This window comes from Dermacentor albipictus, chromosome 6 (assembly GCF_038994185.2).
Source record: "Dermacentor albipictus isolate Rhodes 1998 colony chromosome 6, USDA_Dalb.pri_finalv2, whole genome shotgun sequence".
In the NCBI taxonomy this organism is placed as follows: Eukaryota; Metazoa; Arthropoda; class Arachnida; order Ixodida; family Ixodidae; genus Dermacentor; species Dermacentor albipictus.
This window is the reverse complement of record NC_091826.1, coordinates 100,643,133-100,655,890: the sequence shown is the minus strand read 5'-3', so window position 1 is coordinate 100,655,890 and position 12,758 is coordinate 100,643,133. Positions and strand designations below refer to the sequence as shown.

The following is a 12,758-nucleotide window of genomic DNA, read 5'->3' as shown; positions in this document are numbered from 1 at the left end:
TCCAATGGACAGTAGCTGCCGAAATAGGTGCGTCCTAATTCTTATATCTGAGAGAATAATCAATTTTCCTATTGCGCATATTTTAGCAAAATAGACAGATTTGCAACCAGAGCAGTTTTGGCGAGCTACGCATTGTCGTATTCGGTTTGTCGCCTAATAAATAATTATTATGTGTGCGTTTTTTCTCGCTAAGTACACCAGGAGTTGACAACTATATGCTTTGCCCACCAACAGTTGTTGCAGATGAAACTGCAACTGTGTGCTAAGCGCGCAAAGGATTAATCTAAGGATTTCATGAAAAAAAAGCTGCTTGGTAAATCCACGAGGAAAATCTAATTACCTATATTTCATTCCTTACAGAGACCGAAATTGTCATGTATGAGCGTCTACTTCTCGCAACGGCCTTCTTTCATCTCCTCTGCAACGCGAATGCAATTCGAATCGATGAAACGGATGGAGCGTATGTGGATCTTCTTTTCATAAACCACCTTCACATTCCATCAAGTGAAGTTACTGGCCATAACGTAAAGGTACGTGCGACATTACGAGCTGTATTTAGCGCTACTAGTAAAATATCAGACGCAGCACACAAACATCGCTCGACCCTAAATGACAAGGTTCATTTATTTGTTTCTCGTACCGTCGTGTGACGTGTGACATTTGTGTACAATATTTACGGGACAGCTGTTACTCAAAATCTCGTATTATCTTATGGTTTGGTTGTTTATTTATTGTCAAGTGTCCATTCACAAAATGTATTGACAGCTTAGAGAAAATAATGACGCAAAAATGCATGGTACACTTGCGCGACCATTGCAGATGTACTGCACAAATTCCTGCGACGCCATGTCTTTCTAGCAGTCTCTATTATTCTTACTTGCCTTCAACTTCCCCAATCCTATTCAAACAATGTCCGTGTAAGACCCTGGTTGCATCAGCTGACATCTGTGAGCAAGCACGCAGCAGCAGCGATCGAAGTGTCTTTCGCCCAGTCTATCGATTCACTCAGAAGTGGCGAGAACAGAGAGCGCACAAAAGTATGAGCTGTCCTCAGGCGCCTTTCAAAATGCGGTAGGTACCACAGCGCGTGGCCGTGAAAAGTAAGCACTTGTTGGCGCAGGCTGGCCCATCCCTTCACGGCCTTTCCCGCGATGGAGGATGGCGCTCTGGCTCTTCCCTTTCTTTCTTTGCGCTCGCCAGATTCAGCTGTGATCGTTGGCTTCCCTCGCGTGCTTCACTCGCACATGCAGCATACGACGTGCGGCGGCGATGTTATCGTTTTGCACCTTGGACTTTATACGGAACACCACGGCGACGACGACGACAAGAACGTGCCTACGGTTTTCATATTTTTCTCATGGCAATAAAGCGGCACAACTGCGATGTCACCGATTAGTCTTTAGTTAGCTATGCCAGTCGTATCTCTCTTTATGAATATCGGTATTATTTTACACATACCCAATTCTTCTGGAAAAGGGTGTGTGTTGTGTGTGAATGTATACGTACGCAGTATAGATAATGTTACCGTACGTTCATTCAGCATAATTAACCCTGTGTTGGTTCAGTGCGCCTAAACACCTTGCTCTTCGTCTCCATAGTGTGGGGCGCGACCAGTGCATCATCTTCTTCAGGCTGCGATTGTTCCAAATGTGTCGGGCCTAATAATTCCACCCCTCGGTAATCACAATACAGTCCTCGTACTCGTTAGTTTTTCAGGCGCGATCCTGCTAAAACCTTACACCTATTCTTGTTTGATTGCTATTGTACCTTTCAGTTGTCACTTGCGGATGGAAATAGTATACGATCCTGTTCACGGTGCATTGCATTTTATTATTTAGTCAAGGGAGCAGCAATTCGCCCAACAAATAGTGCTGCCGGAATCACTGCGTCACCGTTTCTACATCTCACAGTGTCCTTACCTTTGTTTACTGCACGCGTTTTCGCAAAATTGATACATTTACAACCAGTGCAATTTTTGTCGACCTATACATTGTCGCATTGTCGGATTCCGCTTGTCTCTTAAGGAATAATTTTTCCTTGTGCATTATTTTACTGAATACCCTAAGGCTTCGCAATTCCTTTATTCGCAAGAATCCTTACAAATGAAACTGCAGCGGTGTGACTACCGAGCAGTGGACGAAGATTAGGCGTTTCTGGGCAAGACTGTTTGGGAAATCTACGATGAAAGTATTGTTCACTTATGTTTTCTACGGAGGCAGACATTGTCATGTATGAGCGTCTACTTCTCGGAAATCGAAGAAACGGACGGAGGATATGCTGATCTACTTTCCATAATCCATCCAGACGTTCGTCGACTCGTCGTTCGCTAGATTCCGAGAGGTTTATTTTATGCTACTCATAAAACATTGTTCTCAGATGCAGTACACCACCACTTTTCGACCGTAGATGAGAAGGTGCTTTCATTTGTTTTTGTTAGGGTCTTGGTCTTCGTATGATTTTTTTTATCATTCTAATGGTACCATTGTTACACGGCATTTCGCATTATCCGATCATATGGTTTAGTGGTCAGTGCCCATTTACAATATGTCTGCATACCTAGAAAAGAACAAAGACATGAAAGCACTGTACACATGTGCGATCTTTCAGAGGCGCAGCACAAATTCCTGCGAAACCATGATTTTCTAGGAGTCTTCTTATGAATTATCAGTCCCTATAACTTCCACTATAATTTTAAGACAATGCCCCCGGAAGGCACTGGATTCATCAGCTGACATAATCAGTGTACAATCGTAAGCAAAAGCAATGCACTCGTGCTAGGATATGAGATGAGTGGATGGATGGATGGATGCTGTGAGGTTCTGCTTTGAAACGAGGCGGTCGCTTCCGCCATGAAGCTTTTTTATTATTTTGCAGAATGTGTCACCTGTCTTAATTTTTTACACAGAACGTTTTCCCAGAATCAAGCGCTCTTAATGACTATGGGGACATTTGTTATTGTAGGCCTTCTTCGATGGTTTGTTGTCTGCATATTTCGCTGCCACAAAACCTCAAACAGCCTTTTAATAATCACTGTTGCGAACGTATGTATTTTCCCTCTACTATCTCCGAACGCAAGCCCTTCATAGAGGCAAGGGGAGCCTAAAGCAACTCGTGGGCAGATACCTTCACATACTAATAAAATATGTTCGATCGTTTCACTAGCTTCATGGCAGCAAGCACATGCATCTTCTTTGGTGTTTCTGACTTTCAAACCACTCGTTCTAAGGCATCATAACGCAGTCTGATCTCGCTTCGAAAAGCAAACAGCTTCCGTTTGAATTATCCCAAAATGTTTCTTTTTTAATCTCTTTGTTTCCTTTCCTGTAGTTACTCATAATCGGTTTCTTTTCCATTGCCGCCACCCATGAAATTATCTTAGGCTCTCTGACTACCCCTTTGATGTTCTATGTTGCCATGTTGCTTATCATACCGGTTGCATATTTGATGGTAAGCTTCGTAGCTTTTAAATCTACATGTTAGTAAATAATATTTCCCTGTACAAATATTTGAACACTCTCATAACACGTTTATGTTCTATCACATTCGTCACTGGTTCTCCGATATCAATTTTGCTCTGAGCTTCCCAAATTTCAAATCTTGTCCAGCCTATATTTCTTTATTTATTTATTCATACTGTCGATTCCATCAGGGATCATAACAGGAAGGGCATACATAGTTATCCTGCAGTGTAACAATAATAATTAGCGCAATAATAAGGTTAGACATATTAAACATGCAGTTTGCAGAGGCAGGCAATGTAGTAGGCATAAAAGTAACGTTATACACTGTAATAATGTTGATAAAAAAAGCAACAGGTAATCAAAGCCAGAAAATATACAAAGGTGAACAAAATGGTATGCATAAATTACACAATACATAGCATTAAATTTAAGAGTAACAAGGGGTAATGAGGTAGTCTGTCAAACACCAATGGTGGTAAGCAATAATTACAACAAGAAGGAAGTAAACAATTTGCATAAATCAACAATAGTACTCAGTAATGGCAAGTAATACAAGTTATAAAATTGAGGTATACACAAGAGGTAGTAATCCATAAGATACGGTTAAGGTGTCGTTAAAGAAATTGTGATTATGTACACAATCTAATGAAATAAAATGGCACAAGAATTGATGGTGACACAAGTACATCATAATTGCGAAGCGCGTAATTACTTTTCGGCTAATGTCAAAAAAGTAGTTAACGATGGGCTGTCTGTAATATTAGGCTCCAGCTTGTTCCATTCACGTGTCATTAAAGGGAAAAACGAATGCTTATGGCTTTCCGTATGAAATGGGTGTTGGTTTAATGATAGTGAATGTTTATGTCGGGTGAGTCGTGTTTGTGCTAAAGATATGTATTTGGAACTTTCTATTTTCAATTCATTATGAATAAGTTGATACATAAATTTTAATCGTGCAAGCTTGGCTAGTTTTTGTAAGGTCAGTATACCGGCCTGTTTTAGCAATACTGTAGGTGAGTCTGTTAACCTATGTTTGTTGTAAATATATCTGAGTGCCTTCCTTTGAATTGCTCCTAGTTTGTTAATGAGTTCTTTGGGGAAAGGAAACCAAACAACGTTAGCATACTCTAATACAGATCTGACATATGTGTTATATGCTAGTAGTTTTGTGTATGGGGGTGCTAGTCTAAGACATCTGTTCAGGAAAAACAATTTTTTTTGTGCGGTCGAGGTAACGTTGTTAACATGGCGCTCCCATCTGAAATCGTGTGTTAATGTTAAGCCAAGGTACTTGTACTCCTTCACTTTGTTAAGTGTGGCGTTATTTATAGTGTAATTAAAATCTGATGTGAGCTTTTTTCTAGTAATTGATAAAATAGCTGATTTTTTAATATTTAAAGTCATTTGCCATTCGATACACCATTTGTACACAAGTGACAAAGCGTCGTTCAAGGCCACATGGTCATTATGAGAATTGATTACCTGATACAAAACACAATCGCCAGCAAAAAGTCTAACATTGACTGGAATATTAGAAGGCAGATCATTAATGTAAATGAGAAATAAAACTGGAGCCAGAACACTTCCTTGGGGAACTCCGGATCTTACGCTAGATTTCATGGAATATTGCTGGTTAACTTCTACAAATTGAGTGCGATTAGTAAGGTAGTCTTTGATCCAGTTCAGAATAGGGCCCTTTCCCAACGTAAGTTCGAGTTTATAAATTAATTTCTTATGTGTTACGCGATCGAAAGCTTTTGAAAAATCTAGAAAGATTAGATCGATTTGTTTCTGTTGGTCAATACTTAACGATACATTGTGGACAAGCTCAATTAGTTGTGTGACTGTGGAAACTCCTGTACGAAAACCATGCTGACAATCCGTTAGTATTTCTTCCTGTTCAAGGTGTTTGGTTATGTGCTTTAAGATAATGTGCTCTAGTAGTTTGCAAACAGTGCATGTTAGTGAGATTGGTCTGTAGTTAGCGGGTTCTGTTTTACTTCCCGATTTATGAATTGGTTTCACTTTAGCTGTTTTCCAGTCCTTAGGGAGGGTACCTGAGGAGATTGATTTGTTAAAAATTATTAATAAGTACTTGGCCATCCACTCAGCGTATCTGCGAAGGAATGCATTTGGAATATTATCAGGTCCTGGTGATTTCTTTGGGTCTAAATTAAGCAGTAGGTTAAGTATGCCTGCTTCGGTTAATGTGAGTGGCTCTAGTGGCTTATTTCTAGAGAAGCCTGCTTGTGGTAGTGTGCCGTTGTCCTCAGTGAAAACAGAGCAGAAGTAGTCATTAAGCAAGTTAGCAGAGTTCCTGTTATCTTCATTATAGGCTTCGTTGTCGTTACGATTCTTTTGGTTAATGTAGCTCCAGAACTTTGTGGGAGCAGTTTTCAAAAAGTTTGTGAATGTATTAGTAAAGTAGAACTATTTGGCTGTCTTAATTTTTGATTTCATAAGTTGGATAGCTGGGATGAGATTTTCATGCGTAAATTTTAATGGGTTAGTTATCAGCAACTTTCGCATTCGGTTTACTTTTCGTTTCGCGTGTATAACGTCACGCGTTATCCATGGATTACGTGTAGTAAGTTTCTTTTTTCTAGTTGGTATGTAATTGGTTATACAATGAGATATAATGGCGGAAAATGCGAGCCACAGTGTATCGATGTCTGTAGTGCTGTTATGGGAAAGTTGTAAAAACGTGTCGTATTCATTACTCAGGTAATCAAGTATACTAGTGTCGTTAGCTTTACTATAGTCTGGGTAAGCAATGATTTGCTGAGGGGTAACGCTGTCGTGAAGGGGTATAGTGCAATGGGTAATTTTGTAATCCGAAATACCATCTAGTAAGCTTAATGTTGTTTCGTCATTTATGAAGTGATTGCTGAGGAATATTAGATCTAGTATGGAACAGCTGGATCCCTGTACACGTGTAGGTTCAGTTACAATTTGTGTAAGGTTGAACGATAACATAAAGTCAAGTAACACATCCGCACAGGGTGAATGATGCTGCATTGTTTGCCAATTCACTTCAGGAACGTAAAAATCACCTGCGATTATTATTCTGGACCCTGATGCATATTGCTCGGTATATTCATGCAATCGGCGCACATTGTCGAGGCCGGAAGAAGGACTGCGATAGACGCAGCCTACGACAACAGTGTAAGATGCGAAGCGCAGTTTACAAAAGATGGCCTCAACGCCCTCAACATCCGGTAACATTAAAAACGGGATTTCTTTCTTTACTAGAATGGCCACGCCACCGCCTCGTGTTGTCTGTCTTTCCGGATGATAGCGTAGTTGGCAGGGGCTATCTCAACGTCTTTAATATCAGCTGTTAGCCAGGTTTCTGTTAGTGTTAGAAAGTCAGGTTCATATGCAAGAATCAAGGCTTCAAGGGAATCCGTTTTTTTTTAATATGCTACGGGCATTTATGTTCAAGAAGGATAAGTCGGATATCAAGTTCGGCGTGAACGTAGGCTTCGAGGGCCGTGTTGTTGTTTTTTTTGGATCAGGATTAACGGAACCTGCTTTCAAAGGAGCTATATTATTATTTTCTTCGTCCCAGTAGAACATTTCGCCATTGATTCGTAGTTTGTCATAAATTAGATTAATTTTATCTCCCGATTCTTTCCTTGGTTTGGAAGAATTCCATAACTTCCTTCTTAAGTCTCTTACGCGAGGCGAAAAATCTTCGGAAATAGAAAAACTTGACCCCTTTAGCTTGAAACAGTTTCTCAAGATTTTAGTTTTGTCTCTAAAGTCGAGAAGTTTAAAAATTATTGGTCTTGTTTTAGTGGTATCCGGCCTGCCTAATCTATGAATACGTTCGATACTTACAGCTTCGAGTTTCAGGACACTTTTGACATTTTTATCATTTACTGTAAGCTGTAATGTGTCTTCATTTTCCTTTTCCTCTTCTGGCACACCATACACAACTAGATTAGACCGTCAGGAGCGGTTTTCAAGGTCATCTAGTCTTAGTTCCAGCGTTGAAACGACTTTCTCTAGTTTAGTTACCTTCTCCGTGCAAGACGAAATCTTTTTGTCTAGGGTTGTAAGTTGCTCTAGTTTCTTGACACTATGACACTGCAGTACGACTTCATTAGAGGTCTTCCCATGAGCGCCCAATGCGAGGCACCCTACTGACCGTTATTTACCATCAAGTTGTGATAGTTCCTCATACTCGAAGTAAACACACGGATTGCCAAATGTAAGTCCTGGAACAACTATACGTTTCCAAATATTACGGAGCACCTCGCACCTAATCAATTCCTGTTGCGGCCGCATTCTATTCCCATCGTGGCCACATTTCCCTTCGCTTTCGCAGTGATTGTTTTTTTCTTTGTTTCCTTACCTATAGCCATCGTTAAGGTACGCATCCAGGTCTCTGTATTCCTTTGCCCGAGGCATAACCCAGTCCTGCTTTGACACAGTCTGTTCACTTTTCTAAACAAATGAAATAACATTTACCTAATTTATTAACGCTAAAATTCAATCCGAATATTCCACTTTCCTGTCGACAGATATTTGCCAGACGTTGCGTATTAGTTTGCTTGTCAGCGAGGAACACAATGTCGTCAGCACAAAACTAAACTTGGGAGCTGCTGCTCTATTATCGTGCCCGTCTGTATGTGCGAGAGAGCAAACCCGATGTTCACTCCTTCTAGCGTGCTTTCCATCCTTACCATGCGCATCAAAAACAAGAGTGGGGATAAATTCAAGCTTTCTTTAAACTTGATGCATTAAGCGAATGGAACGCATATTTTTTTGACATCTTTGCATGCAGGAGTGAGCTAAGTTCATAGTAGTCGGGTTAAAATCCTGCCATCACTCTGTTCCCGCAACGCGTGGTGTCCTCATGAATCCAAGCCGACGAAGGTAGAGCCCCTTGAAGCTTAGATGAATGAAGTTAATGCTTCAAACAATTCGCGACGACGTATTGTGGAAAGAATTTGGTTCAATATGCTACTTTTGATACATCAGACATTCATAGATAATATAGGAGATGGCTGATTGCTTGAAAAATATTCTAAATGCCTTTGAGGAATTGATCATGCGTGACGTTTAGAGGTCATCGGCAGCTGTACCCTTCACGACGATATTCGTGGGCCAGTCAAGGACACATAAAAGCTTGCCCACTCGAAATTACTTACGATTGCGGGAATTTACTTGAAACTTCACTGACCCATAATGAAAATGTCCAGTCGAATTAGATTGAAGCATGGAGCTTCCCTAATGCCAAATTCGTCATTAGTAGTGATAAGGAAGCTTTCGTGAGTACAAAAGAAAGACGAAAACATAAAATCGGAGTGGCGGCACCTGTTGTGGACTGCGTTATGTGTCCTAGGTTGTCAGTACTCGCTGATTTACAGAGATCGTCATAGAGGGCGAGGTCACGTGGATGTTACCTGAACTCGTCCGCTTTTACTCGGGTGGTTGAAAGAGCAGCGGCACGTTCGACGGCAGTTTTCTACGCAATGTAGAGATATTTTTTCGGCACACCGAAAAGAGTAAGGATTCTTTAGACGCTTTACGTGCTTAAAAAAATTTTAGGGGATCGCGCGCACCTGTGGGAATCGGCGCTGGCCGAACTTTTCTTAGAGGATTACGTAAATGTTCTTACGTTTAGACTCATACGACGGCATAACTCCGGGCACCTAAAAAAGAAAACGTCGCAAATTTTTGAATGACTTACTTTATAGCATATATTACAATTCACGAATTGTAGCCGGTGAGTTTGCAAGGCCTATCCACTTTGAATTATTTTCCAAATTGACACCCTTTTGAAAATATCTGCCATCAAAGTCAGCGTAAAAATGAAGTGTTTTTCCAATTACTTTCTTGTAAAACCATTCTCTTTTCCAACGAACCAAAATGCCAACTGGAACACCTACGTATTTCGTCCCAGATTTTTGTATTTAATGCATAGAAATTTGTGTCATCCTGGAGTTTCAAGTCAATACGTGTTAGAAAATCGCAGGCTACGATTCCTAAATTGTACTATGCGCGATAAATAATTCACACACACGCACGCGCGCACCCGCACGCACGCACACACGCACGCACCCGCACGCACACACGCACGCACGCACACACACACGCACGCACACACGACCACACACACACACACACAAACACGCACGCACACGCACACACACACACACACACACAAACACACGCACGCGCCCACACACACACACACACACACACAGAGAGAGAGAGAGAGAGATCCATGATTGCGAGACGTGAAACTTGAGCTTTCTGTGGGCCTATATCTAACATTCTATAAGAGTTATTGGCGATAAAAATATGCCGTGAAATGAAGAAAAGACCACGAAATGCAACTGCAGGCTGCACATGTTTCCTGTCTAATCATTCCGATGGGAATATTTCAGCGTATCTCAATCAATTCCAGGTTTATTAAGATTGCCACGAACAATTACCGCGTACTTGTTTTGGAAACTTGTTAGGCTTCCAATAGAAGAGATGACCTCATCAAACAAAACATGGGAAAAATTAGCCAGTATAGAGAAATATTTAATTCATAAATTGTCCTGGCATGCTACGATGATTCCCAGAGAATCTTCTCTTGCATATTTACAATGTCTTTGCTTCGAACATATTTCATTTACCAGCCCTAATTGCATTGAGTAACCACAACCATGGTTACGCGCATTTTTCTTGCACGTGAAAACACCACCCACCCCTCCTGCGCGTACAGCTAGCGAGGTTTTAGTGTGGATGTTTTAGAAGAAAACGGGTGAGCAATGACGGACGGAAAATTTTTAAAGCAATCGTTAGTGGATTAGAGAATGTTCTAATGACTGAAGAGTATGCACTGGACCGTCGTGCCAGCATATTGTACTTAGTGTATTTGAGGAATGTTAAAAAAGAATGGGAAGACATCAACGTAAAAGTAGTCATTACATTTTATTAATTACTCATTTATTCTTGTGAGGCAGCAACTGGTCCGTGGCACCAGTTACATCTTTGAATTAAGCAGCACTACTGGTCATCAGCTACATTGTTTTTTTTATATATAACCAATACAAGTCTGTTATGTATAGCATGGTGCGATGTCACGTTGTTGGTTACCGATGCCGTCGTAGCTACATTTCAAGTATTTTTGATGCTAAAGCTTCATGGAGCTAAACGAGACTGAGTATGCTGAGTGATCTTTAGGGAGGCTCGTCACGATGTTAGAGCACGTCATATATTTTCCAAGGCTGGTTTTGCGTGCAGTGTAATGCGGCATTTTGATGCGCATACACACCAGCTGCACATGCACTTACCATAATTGGGAACAAACCTGTGAGAAAAGACGTCACAAGCTTCAGTACACGCATAGCGCATCTCGTGAGAGTTGAAGTAGAGGGGGGGGGGGAAGAGGCAGTAGACAATGCCTCAGGCGCAAAGAAAACTTCGATGTGAATGCGCCTGTTTGTGTGGCCAACGTGTTCGCCGCCTAGATGGCGGCCAGAAGCCCTTGAGCTCTATCGGCATCCTCGGCCTGCTGGACAGCCAGAAGTTGGTCTTCGGAGGCCGAGCTGAGCAACACGGTCTCCCACTGCTTCCGATCCTGAATTTTGTGGCACTGTCGGGGCGCCCGAGGGCAGGCCCAGATAATGTGATCCAGGTCCGCCCTTTCTTGAGAAAATTTGCAATTGGCCGAATATTGTTCTGGGTAATAATGATTATAAGTCACCAGATTTGGATATGTATTTGTTTGAAGGATGCGCCATGCCACCGCCTGCTGCTTATTAAGTGATGCGTGTGCGGGAGGAAAACGCACCCTCCCCAATCTGTAACGATTAGTTATCTCTCTGTAGCCAACCATCCGCTCCCCTGTCAGCCCCAGCCGCGACGCCCCGGTGGCTCGGATTGTGAGTCCTCGAGCCACGGTGTCGGCCGCCTCATTGCCGGGGAGGGAGGAGTGCGCAGGGGCCCAGATGGTATGGACAACCCGCTCACCGCGGTAGTTTGCCAGGATACGTTGTGATTCCGGCGAAATGCGCCCCTTTGCGTAATTTAAAATGGCGGTTTTAGAATCACAGACCATTATCGTGGCCAGTGTGGAAGCCATTGCGAAAGCAATGGCCGTTTCCTCAGCCACCTTGGCTCTGTTGGTTTTAATAGATCCGCTGACTTTAGGCTCACCTTCCGAGTTGACTGCAACAATACACATATTCTGATTAGTCGTGTACTCTGCCGCGTCGACGTACACCATGTCCTGAGAGCGTTGGAATCTCCTATGTGTAGCCCTTGCCCTTTCCTCCCGCCTTTCCCTGTGGTTTTCGGGATGCATGTTTTTGGGTAGCGGTGGGATAATAAGCTTCTTCCTTATGTCCTGGGGAATGTCTACTTGAGTGCCATATTGTGATGCGTATGTTACTCTAAGCTTGTTAAGTATGTGTCTGCCAGTAGGTGTTTGCGAGAGTCTTTCATATTGCGCTATCGTATGGGCTTCTATGAGTTCGTCGAGCGTGTTGAGGACACCTAAGGCTAGGAGCCATTCATTCGATGTGTTTATCGGCAAACCTATGGCTTGTTTGAATGATCGTCTAATGATGCCTTCGATTTTTTGATGTTATGGAACATTTCTTTTTTCTTCCCTTCAAGAAATAATGGCGGTGCATGCACTTATGCTTGCGGTGGAACATAGCCGCTATCTCTCAAAACCTACGAGGACTAAGTGACACCTTCGAACATGCAGGTCATGCTTGGAACAGAATACCGGTTCTTACACACAGCTGCTAGCGGATGAGTTCACTTCGAGAAGTTCATCACTGAATCTCCGAAAGCGTGGCCTAAGAGAAAGAAAAAACGAACTGCGAATAGGGAATTCCTCATTTTGTGGAGACGATCAACGCTGCACGGTGACGTCAAAAGGCTGCGGGGAAAAGGAGACTACATTCCTCTTCAAGGCGAGTATGTCGTAAACCGCAGTTCCCTGTTGACGGAAAAATAGAAACCGCTGGTACGCAGCTTCTTTGTTGCTGTTAAAACATGAAAACAACAAAAAACAATCTGCCTTAACCCATCTCATCATGAATGTCGACGCTGACGCGATTATTATCGAATCAACATAGCGACACACCGTATTGTCGCCACCGATATTCGTCACGTGTCAAGCGTGTCTGTCTCCAACGTCCTCTCCCTCGCGCCTTCTGGAAGCGCCGGGTGTAGCAGCCTCGCTGCGATGTCCTCACCTGACGCGCCTATCTTGTGTGAATGTCTATGAAAGCATCCTGTCTGAATGTGTACCATGTGGTATTCCCGCACCGGAAAAAA

General features: G+C 42.3%; 1 protein-coding gene across 3 annotated transcripts in view; it reads left to right on the top strand.

Annotated features, from left to right (window-relative positions):
- LOC135913647 (uncharacterized) overlaps nt 1-12,758 on the top strand; it is a 186,325-nt gene that overhangs the window by 27,468 nt on the left and 146,099 nt on the right. For all 3 annotated transcript variants that reach the window (XM_070541112.1, XM_070541114.1, XM_070541113.1), the window contains exons 9-10: nt 361-530; nt 12,181-12,391. The gene's annotated coding sequence lies outside the window, so the exon portion shown is untranslated. The remainder of the gene's footprint in view (nt 1-360; nt 531-12,180; nt 12,392-12,758) is intronic.